The sequence below is a fragment of the Azolla caroliniana genome, unplaced genomic scaffold (assembly GCF_043228905.1).
Source record: "Azolla caroliniana isolate FFs.n. ecotype wild unplaced genomic scaffold, voAzoCaro1.0.p SCAF_5, whole genome shotgun sequence".
Lineage (NCBI taxonomy): Eukaryota > Viridiplantae > Streptophyta > Polypodiopsida > Salviniales > Salviniaceae > Azolla > Azolla caroliniana.
In genome coordinates, this window is record NW_028230440.1 from 18,774,156 (window position 1) to 18,785,617 (window position 11,462).

Sequence of the window (11,462 nt, forward strand, 5' to 3'; positions counted from 1 at the left end):
TCACTTGTTGTAGGTCGCCCAGTAGCCTTTGATTTTCATGCTCTAATGCCACAAATTTATTCTTGAGCATGTCGAGCTCAAAAAGAACATACATGTATTCTTGTTTGCTCACGGACTCTATAACTTACGAGGGGAGAAAAGAAGATAGAAGAGAACTTGTTGGAAGAGGGAGAAATGAAAAATTGGTTCAAACTGTCAACATAAAGAGAAAGAGAGAGAAAGAGAGGAAAAGAGATATAGTGTTAAGATAGAAAGAGAATTGAAATGAAAGTATTGTATTGCAATATAAGATGGAGTACAAAGAGAAGACAGTAGGGAGCTATAGGATGGCGTTGAACCATTTTGGTTTTTGGAGGATTGATAGATCCCTATTTATAAGTCCCCATAGATTACTCTAGATTATTCTAGGACATTCTAGAATATAGAGTAATCTAGTAGTCTAGAAGGTTCTAGAATATAGAACACTCTAGAATATTCTAGGAAATTCTAGAATATTCTTATCATATTAGATTATATATTCTAAAAACTATACACATAAACATGTTACTACAATGGTTAAGGATTTGACATGTATATAACAAGGTTGTGGGTTCAAATCCTTTTGAGGCATGATGTGAGTATCCTCATGACCATAGATTGACACATTCGTGATATTCTCCATGCGCAATATTATCAATATTCGAGAATACAAAATGGCCCCAAGAATATTAAAAAACCATTCGTTTTGTAAAATAAATATAAAAAATTATTTATTTATTTAAATAAATGTATTTCACCAAAAAAAAACAATTATTCATTAATAGATTATAGTGTCAAGAGAGTTTATGAAACTTATTTTAATTAATTAATTTTTTAAAAACGAATATTTTTATATTTATTATAAAACTATGATTAGTATGAACTTTTAAGATATGATTAGTTTGAAGTACCATTTTTAATGTCAAGATAAAAATATTCATAAATTTTGAGGAAATAAAAAGTGAGAAACTAATGAGCCTTTATTTTATTTTATTTATTTATTAAAAATAAAACAACTATACATTTATTATAAAAATTTAGTAGTGTCAAGTCCCCAAAGTCCCTCTTTTATTATCCCTATTTATTGTTAAGTTCCTTTTTTTTATCTTAGGAATTTTTATTTTTATTTTTTTAAATTTGGGGGGGAGGGGGTAAAAACGAATACTTGACTACCCATTCGTATTCATATTCGTTTGCATTCGAATGGGAAACCCCACAAATGCGAATATGTCAATCTATGCTCATGACAACACACTCATTCTCATCTCCACTCAATTATATTGGCCTAAGATGCGTCCTAACATACATAGCTATGTGACTAAATGTCAACAGTGTCAAGTTAACAAAGCTGAGCGACTTAAAGCCACCTGACTTTTACATCCCTTGGACATTCCCAATAATAAGTGGGAAAGTATATCCATGGATTTTATTGTTAGCCTCCCTCACACCCAAAAAGGCCATGATGCCATCTGGGTTGTGGTTGATCGACTAACTAAAATGGCCAAATTTATTGTTACTAAAACCACGGTAACAGTTCTTGAATTGGCTTACCAATTCATTGCTGAGTTATTTTGTTTTTTTGGTTACAATGGATATCGTGAGTGATCGAGATCCAAAGTTTACTAGCGACTTTTGGACGCTAGCCTTTAAGAAGTTAGAAACTACATTGAGCATGAGCTCCACAGATCCACGGATCATCCTCAATCCGATGGACAGATAGAATGAGTAAATCAAATTATTGAGGACATGCTCCGTGCATATGTTGGTATAAAACCAACAAAATGGGAACGTTATCTCCCAATTTTGGAGTTTTCTTATAACAAGTCCAAAAATACATTGATGGGATATAGTCCTTTATGTTGATGTATGGTTTTTAGCCACAAGCCCCGATTGATGTTAATATACATCATGATGAGTTGTGAAGTACGCAAAACTTTCTTCGGGATATGCAAGAGATGTTGCATATTGCATGAGATAATATAAAAACAGCTCAAGATAGAGCGCTTTTTTATGCCGATCATAAAAGGCAACCTCGTGTATTCAACTGTGGACAAAAGGTATTTTTACGTGTACCTCACAATTCTAAGACATTGTCTACGGGTAAGTGCGCTAAGTTAGCCCCATGGTTTTGTGAACCTTTTATAGTCCTCAAACGCATTGTTTCATCAACCTATCATCTCGCTCTTCCTGATGGCGTTAAAATCCATCTAGTTTTTCACGTAAGTCGTCTAAAAGAACTTCTACGTTCTGGCGACAATACAGGTACAACTGAAACTTTGGTTACTTCTGAAGAATTATCTTCTAAACCACATGTACCAGAAAGAATTCTCGATGTTAAAACAAAAAATTTGTGTTCTAAAATAATCCGAGAATTTAGAATTAAATGGATGGATAAATCTATAAAAGATGCCACACGGGAACGCAAAAATACTCTTAGAACTAACTTCCCTAACTTTCCATTGCAAGAGTGCAATGTTTTAAAGAGGGGGAGTATGTTACGGGCATGACGATATAATATCCCATAGTGAGAATTTATTGTAGTATTCTATACATGTGGATAAAGTGTGAGGGTTAAACGAGAGTGTAAAGAAGGAAAGCATTACTTTTAATCATCAGGATTGAGACAACCCATTAGGCCAAGTGTGAACTTTCCTAGGGGCCTTGGGTCTGGCTATAAATATGAGGTTTATCTACCCTCATTTCATCATCTCTTGACTATGTCGAGACTCCGTTCTTGTGGTGGGTCAACTCTTATAGCGAGCGCGCCAGCACTAGGTACGACTCAATGCCACAACGGTGGTATGGGACGCCGATGGAGGCTTGAGACCATCTCGATCCCTTCGCTCGGGGGTGGATGGGTGGATTGGCACCCTTCTTTCTCTCTCTCCTTTCTTATTAATCTATTATATCCTTATCATATGCTTACTTTAGAACATAACTCTAACACAGGACATCTTTGTAAATATGTCAAAGGGTAGTTGCCATAGCCCAGTTAGTATATAACGGGCTTCGTAACCTAGTTCATAGTTGTTGCATTTGTTAGAGAGTTGTTGTTGCCATTGTATTGTAACCATTTTCTAAATAAAAAAGATTACATTGTGTGCTTCTCTTTCTCTCATTTTGTTCTTTGATCTTGCCTTCACTTGTACACTCGGTGATCATCATCTCAAGGTGTTGCTGATGTTTCCACATTGACGGCCTCAGTTCCCAACATCTGGTATCAGAGTGAGGTTCTTCAACTTGCTGCCAGCAGTCATCAGTCTTCAACAGCATTCTCACTTCGTCTTCCTTGAAGAACCTGAGTTCAAGATCTCATCTTGAGAAGAGAAAGAAAAACAGAAGATTTGCACTCCACTGAGCTAGGTCACTTTTAAGGTAAGCCAGTCGGTAGTACCTAGTTCCTTGTTTATGTGATTGCAGCTGCTCAGAGTGGAACCTCTATCAAATCGGCCTCGATCGTGCTTTACCAGGTTAGACATTATCTACTCATTTGTTGTAACCTCTCAAAGCAGATCAAACCCCAAGGAACAACCCCAATATGTGCTTCATTCGGCTGAATGACATTCAAGAGAACCAGTCGGCTTCGTCCCTCTCATCATTGCAGTCATCCAAAGCAGGGTTGGCCTAGATAATCTACACAAAATATGTGATCGACATCTCGAAATCGGCATCGGAATCAAATCTACAAATTCAATTGTCCAACTCGGCAAGTTGATTCGACTTGTGTTCGAATCCGACTAGAACGATATCGGGGGAGCCGGTCGGTTGCATCCCACCAACATTTGTAGTCAACTACAAACAGATTCTCACAAGCCGACACAGATGGCATCAACATGCAGCTCGTCAGAAATGAGTCTAAGGAAGTTTGATGGATCAAACTTTAACTTCTGGAAGGAGCAGATGCAAGACTATCTAATAGTCAAGAGGCAAATCAACCCCATCCAAACCGAAAATGCTCTAGAAGGATACAAGCCGAACGAATGGTAGAAGCAAGATAGAATTGTCTGTGCCACAATTTAGATGCACTTGTCGGAGTCAATACTTATCGCCGCCACAAATATATATTTGATTTGGCACCTCTACAACCTGCAAATGAAAGAATCTGACTCGGTCCAAGCACACCTGAACAATTACGAAAGTTTAAGCTCCCAGATTTTAGCTCAAGGGACGAGAATCAAAGATTAACTAAGAGCAATGTTGGTCATGAGTAGTCTCCCCCTTTCGTGGGACACTTTCGTTACAACTATGTGCAATGCTTCTATTGTTGATGTGAAGTACTCCGAAGTTACGAGAGCAATACTGACTGAAGCAGTTCGAAGGAAATCATTTGCAAAAGATTCGGTAGATGAAGCTTATGTAGTACAAGGTTCAAGTGACTGACCGAACAATCAAGGAAGAAGTTATTCCCGGCCATGGTTGTTTAAGTACTTGTATTTAATGTTTAAATACATATAGTACCTCATCATTTGTATAGTACGTACTATACCTCAATGTTGTTCAGCCAAATATCATGTACATTTGTCCAATACGGTATTTAACCTATTTATAAAAAAACAAGTATAATACGTATGTATAAAGAAAATGTAAGTAAAAGCCCAACAAAAACCAAAAGAAAAAAAAGATTTTAGTGAAAAAGAAGCCAAAGGAAGGAAGGAAGAAGAATAGAAGAAACGACGATGAAGAAGAAGAAGAAGAAGAAGAAGAGAGAAAAGAAGACATAAACATGTCCTAACTCAAAGTGTGATAATCGCAGAAGATAGAAGAAGACGAAGAAGAAAACGAAGAAAAGAGAAACCTATCATGAGTGTGATAATCGTAGACGAATCCTCAATCTATGAAGGCATAATTGTAAATAATTACAATTTGAAGTAGAACATCGTGATACACACTTACATTGATTTATAGAACAAGGGAATGTCGACATCCATATTGCTACAAGTATTTTAGGATGTGAAATGTTCAAATGTATTATATGCATTTTAGGATGTAGAACTATATTGTACATCACAAAGTTGTGTAAACATAGATGTTTTTTATAATATTATAGATATTTTTAGAAAGGTAAATAATTTTCAAATTCTAGAAGTATTTAACGTACTATACGTAAAATACGTATTTTATGTATTTAACATATTAAGAAAATGTATTTAACGTATTTTTAAATTGGGAGGTACTATATGCGTATTAATATGTTATATACGTATGGTATCCGTACCGTACTTAACGTACCTAACAACCTTGTTCCCGACCATTGACAAATTAGGAAAGCTAGAGCAAGTCCAGGGAAAATCAAATATGCAATTATTGCAAAACACCTAGACATATCAATGTTGACTGCTGCACCCTCAAAGCTAGAAACGAAAAAGCTCAGAGTTAACCACAAGGGGTGGCCGGCAAGAGGAGATCAACTACATCGGCGCCTCCGCCGAAGTATTGTCGAATGACCCGAACATACTATCCATTGAAAATCGAGTCCAATCAGAAGTTCTACTTACGATCGAGGAATCGAGCACATAGTTCTTGGATTCAAGTGTGTCCTACCACATGACTCCCCATAGATCCCCATTTCAGCAATACTCGAACCGGCACTCCGACGCAATTCGAGTCAGAAACTCGCAACATTGCGCTATAATTGGAATCAACATTGTAGAGCTCAATCTCCCGGGAGGCTCTACATTAGTACTACACAACGTCCAACACGTTCCTGAGCTGTCAAGACCATTGATCTCAGTCGAACAGTTTGACGAAGACAACATTCGTGCTAGCTTCTCATCAGGAGGGTGGACACTTCACAAGGGGAACCTCCTGCTTGCGTGAAGACCAAAAGTACATTCTTTGTGCCCATTATATGTCACACTTAGAGAGGGTGACTTGTTACTGGCTGATATTCCTATGTCATCGTTATGGCATGGATGACTCAGACACCTCAGTAAGGCCGACATCACACATTTATCCAAAGCCGAATATATCCCCAAACTCTCCTTTTTGGATCACCAGTTCTATGAGCATTGTCAGTATGGCAAGTAGGTCGCAGCCTCACACCCAACGGCATCACCAAAAGAATCAAGTCCACTTGATTCAGTCCATTCGGACATTTGTGGCCCGATGCCACATCAGTCCCTTGGTGGTGCCTCCTACTTCGTCAGTTTCATTGACGACTCGACCAGGAAAGTGTGGGCTTATCTTATCAAAACCAAAGATAAAGTGTTCTCAGTCTTTTTCGAATGGCTCGCAATGGTAGAGAATCAATCCAATCGAAAGCTGAAATGCCTTTGGACTGACTACAGAGGAGAGTTCAAGTAAGAAGAATTCATCAGATTTTGTCGATAGCGCGACATCAAATGTGAATACTCGGCACCACACAGTCTGGAGCAAAACGGAATTGTCGAACGGATGAATCAGACAATTAAAGAACGGATAATATCCATTCTCCAACACTCCACACTATCGGATGGCTTCTGGGCAAAGGCCCTACTTGCAGTAGTACACATAATCAATATGTCACCGAGTAGGCCTCTAAGACTTTGAATACCTCGAGACTTATGGACCAATAGAAAGCCGAATTACAACAAGTTGAGGATTTTTGGGTGCGAGGCATACTCCCTCATACCAAAAGACGACCGCCACAAACTTGAACCAAGGTCCAGGAAATGCATTTTTCTTGGTTATGGACCAGACGGCAAGTTTGGAAACCGACTCTAGGACCCCGAGCACAGACAAATAATTTAAAGTTCGACCGTAGTGTTCAATGAGCTAGTTATGCACAAGACAACGGAAAGGCCTATTGAAGTCCGAAGGGTAACTTTCTCATATGTGCCAGCCCTTCATGATGGCCCAACCCATAACATGAGGTCGGCTTCATGGGTAGCCGAATCCTCTCAAACCAACTCGACAACGCCCGACTCAGCACAACTGAATGATTTGGCTTTGGACCATCCGACTCTGACACCTGATGCGACTAGTCCACTCTTCGGTCGGGATTTGCCAAGCCAGCTAGCAATGTAAGTTTTACATGCGGATCGTGAATTGAGGAACTATCTCCTGGGGCTCTTGAGAGATGTCATAGAACTGACTCAGTAGCTCTGGCTTAGGGATCTACCAATGAAAGAGGCGAATGAACCTATCTTGGAGTTCTTGGAAGGATGAAAACTCCCCCAAGTCATGTTGGGAGTACCGGTTCACTGCTTGCCCATCAAGAGACAAGTCGAACTCCGTGATCTTTGATGTCTTTGCATCAGCCACGACCAAGCGCTGGGACACATGGTTAGCTTGCCATGTGGTAAGGAAAGTGCGAACATGCGCTTCCACGTCGGCTCCCTTGTTGTATCTAGGGTAGGGGTAGGGCATTGTGTCGATGTTGGAATCCTCCCGTAACACCGAAAAGGGGTTATCGTCGGGTTGGTCAACCTCAGAGGTACTGTCGCTTATCGAGATTGGATCGAGAGCGACAACCGATTGGGCATCCGAGTCTGGGGGAGGTTGCACTGTGAGAGCGGAGTCAATAACACTCTCTTCTTGTTCGGCACGTCGGGATGTCGTCTGAGTGCGTATCCCTTGGGGCACGTTGTTACGGCGACCAAGTCTTTCTCCTACGCATGTTCATTGTGGACTCACTGCGTGAACTGGGCGTGCCGAATTGTGTTACTCCCTTTTGGAGAAAACACCTTCGATTACCCCTCCTGAGTAATTGGTTCAAGGTATTGTGATGCAAAGGAGAGTTGAAGTCTCAACGCCCTATCGAGATTGTTGGCCGAGTCGCTAAGGGGTATATGAATTTCCCAATGCTCTTGGCTGTTATTTGGATTGTTCCACTAGGATGGGATTATGACCCCCGAAATAAGAAAGATATGTTCTGGGATCAGCCACAATTGATCCTCCAATACAAACCAAACTTATATATGTATGTATGTATATATATATATACATATCAGAATATAAAAGAGACAGAACACTGAAGTTACCCACAAAATGTATATTCAATTAAAGTGCAACACACAGATACAAGTACCAATTACTATCAGTAAAACACTCACCCACCCACTATTCTTCTATTCCTATCCTAGTCCTCTCTTTTTCTCCCTCCTCTTCTGTGTTCACTAATACCCGATATATATAGTCCCCTTATGGTTGGCGTTTTCCACCCGTTCCTTCCTTAATATTCGGCTTCTTTTGTTCAGTTGCTAGTGCTCAGCTCTCTTTGATTCATTTCACACCTTGTGACACTTGTCCCACCGGGTAACAAGCAACACTCCAAGATTTGGATGGTGGCATCATCAAATTTCCAAGTGTAAAAAACTGAAATGATGTTGGGATTCGTGAATGGGATAAGAGTCATCATTCAAGGAACCATTGGGCTCGAGCAATGACAAAGGCACCTGCAAAAATTGGGGAACAATAAATTCCATGTATTGTTAAAACCAAGTATAAGGACTGGTTAGATAACATAAAAAGAATACGACAAAGAAAGGTGCAAGAGGGAGATTGGGTGTTAGTATATGACAGTAGCTTGGATAATCAATACAATATTATTCACAAGTTCGTAAAAAAATGGTTTAGACCTTATGAAGTTAGGAAAATAACAGATAAGCCCACATATTTCCTCAATGAATTAGATGGGACAGAAATTCTATTCCAATTGTGGAAAAAAGTATTAAACTATTTAAAAAGAGGGAGTCACTAAAGTCGGAATTTTATGAACAAGAAGAAGAACTAAGAGAATCTAAAAAAGTGGTGGATGAACTCTACACAACCAATGTGCAAGTTCAAAGGGGGTGGGGTGTCATGAAGGAATTGCTTCACGATATTATATTAAGAGACATTTGAGAGACTTGAACCCATAACTAGCAATGGGCATGGTTTTGGTTCAAACCAAACCAAACCATTAAGCCATGGTTTAACAGTTCATTGGTTCCAAAAAAATGTAATGGTTTGGATTTTCAATAAACGGTTCAATTTGATTTTAAAACTCGGGTTTATGGTTTTATAAATTTAAATGGTTTGGTTTAAAGGTTTTTGGTTAACTTTTTTTTCACCTTAATAGTTTATTAATTTAATGGTTTAATTAATAGTTTTTTATTAATTTAACTTAAATGTTTATTTAATTTAATGGGTCAATTAAGGTTTCTTTTATTGATTTAATAAATCTAACTTAAATTATTATTTAATTTAATGTATTTTTGTTTATTTAGATTTTTAATTAGTTTGACTTAAATGGTCAGGTTTAAAGTTTTTCTTAAATGATTCGATTTGGTTTCAACTTTTCTCTAACGGTTTGGGTTTAAATGGTTTAGTTTTCCTTTTCTTAAATGGTTTGGTTTAAATGGCTTGAGAGTTCATAAACAGTTTGGTTTGGTTATTATTTATATAAAACGATTTGGTTTTGGTTCAATTCTGTTTCTTTGCCTTGAAACTGAACCGAACCGAAACCAAATCATGCCCATTGCTACCCATAACCTTATATACCAAGTACAAAGTACATACCATCAGGATAAATTATTGTTTTTATATAATTATATTTTCATCATCATACTTATGTCGAACTATTTTCATGCATGAGAGCTCAGACGATCAAGATGGCTATTAACAATTAGCAATGGTTCGGTTTTAATGGTTTGAAATTGAGTTTTAAATCATTTGATGGTTTTTAAATTTTTAAATATTTTTTTTTTTTTTTGAAAACAACCTTTTCATTTTTAAACCTAATTCTCACATTTTAGGAAAAATCTTTAAATTTTTGAAAATTTAAAATTTGAAATAATGAAAATTTTAAAATTTTAAAATTTTGAAGTTTGACCTAAGTTGAAAACTAAAACCAAACCACAAACTGCAGGTTTAGCAGTTTGGATTTTCACCAAACGGTTTGGTTTAAATGGTTTTAGTTAACAATTATATGGCTCGGTTTAGGTTTCAAATTTTTTAAATGGTTTGGTTTGGACACTCTTGAACCGAACTCAATTGTTGCTGATTGTTAATGGCTATCACACATCACATGCTTTGCATGCATGCCATGCACCCTCACATCGTCATATGCATATGAACACCTATATAAAGAGAGGGAAGGGAGGAATGAAGGAATCAATCAAGGGATAAGTTAAGATAATTAATTAAGAAAAACAAGTTAGCTCATTTGCAAAGAGTCTTGTGTTTTGAAATTGAAGTCAAGGGTTCAACACCGGAGTTTGGTAGAGAAAAGTTTCATCTTTGCAATCGAGCATATTGTAAAATTAGTAAAAGCTTGTATTTTCAATATAAAGCATATTCTTATCGTATACTCTTGCTTCTTAAATCATACATGGTCATTGTCTCTCATATGTGATTGTCTTTCTCATACACATTACTAATAGTCAGCAATAGTTCGGTTTGAATCGAGTTGAAGCGTGAAACCACGATTTAAATGGTTCAATTTAGTTCAGGTTCAAGTTTTTTTTAACAATTCGGTTTGGGGGGTGAACAATTCAGTTTGGTTCGGTTTCAACGGTTAGAAACTGTAGTTAAAACGATTTAATGGTTTTAAAAAATATATATTTTTCATTTTTAAACCTAATTTTCACATTTTAGGAAGATCTTTAAAATTTTGAAAAATTAAAACTTAAAATAATGAAAAATTTTAAAATTTTAAAATTGAAATTTGACCTAAGTTGAAAACTGAAATTGAACCATGAAACCGTGGTTTTAATGGTTTAATGGTTTAGATTTTTTTTAACAGTTTCGATTCAAATGGTTTCGTGGTTTGATTTGGTTTGGTTCAAGTTTCAAAATTTTAAACGGTTCGGTTTTGACACTCTCAAATTGAACCAAACCGTTGCCGATTGTTACACATTACTTTTCACTCTTATTCCTCCTATCCTTAATCTTTGTGACATCAGTGTGCAAGCCTTATAAAAATTTGTTCAATTTCCCCTTAGCCTTAGTTTCTGTGACTTCGCCACACGAACCACAACTACCCCAACAACATGTGACTAGGTATAACTGTCATTGCATAGGTGCACCTCAACGAGCGCATCCTTGCACTCGCCAACAAAGGGTTCATCACGATGTGGTTGTAGTTTCCATGTCGATGTTAAAGTGAATGGATGAGACGATGACCATTTTAGTATATGGAAGTCATAATGGTCATGTTCCAGGAGGATGTATAACATTTGCCATCCCACCCAAATGTATTAAGTTGTTGCAAAGATGACATATTTGATGTTTGGTGTGCAAGGAATGTTACATGGATGAGCATGCAAAACGAAGCATATCATAAGTCCAAGGCTAGTCCATTAGAACTTGTTACTTTTAGATTCTTTATGATACCAAAGGAGGTCCATGATATGGCTAATACGTAAAAAATAAATTGGAAGTGCATTGTCAGAAGTTGATCGATCTTTGATGATGCAAGATACCTATGCACTCCGAGATCTAGGGAAAGTGGCTCAAGTCTAGCCATACTCGTATGGTCCAAA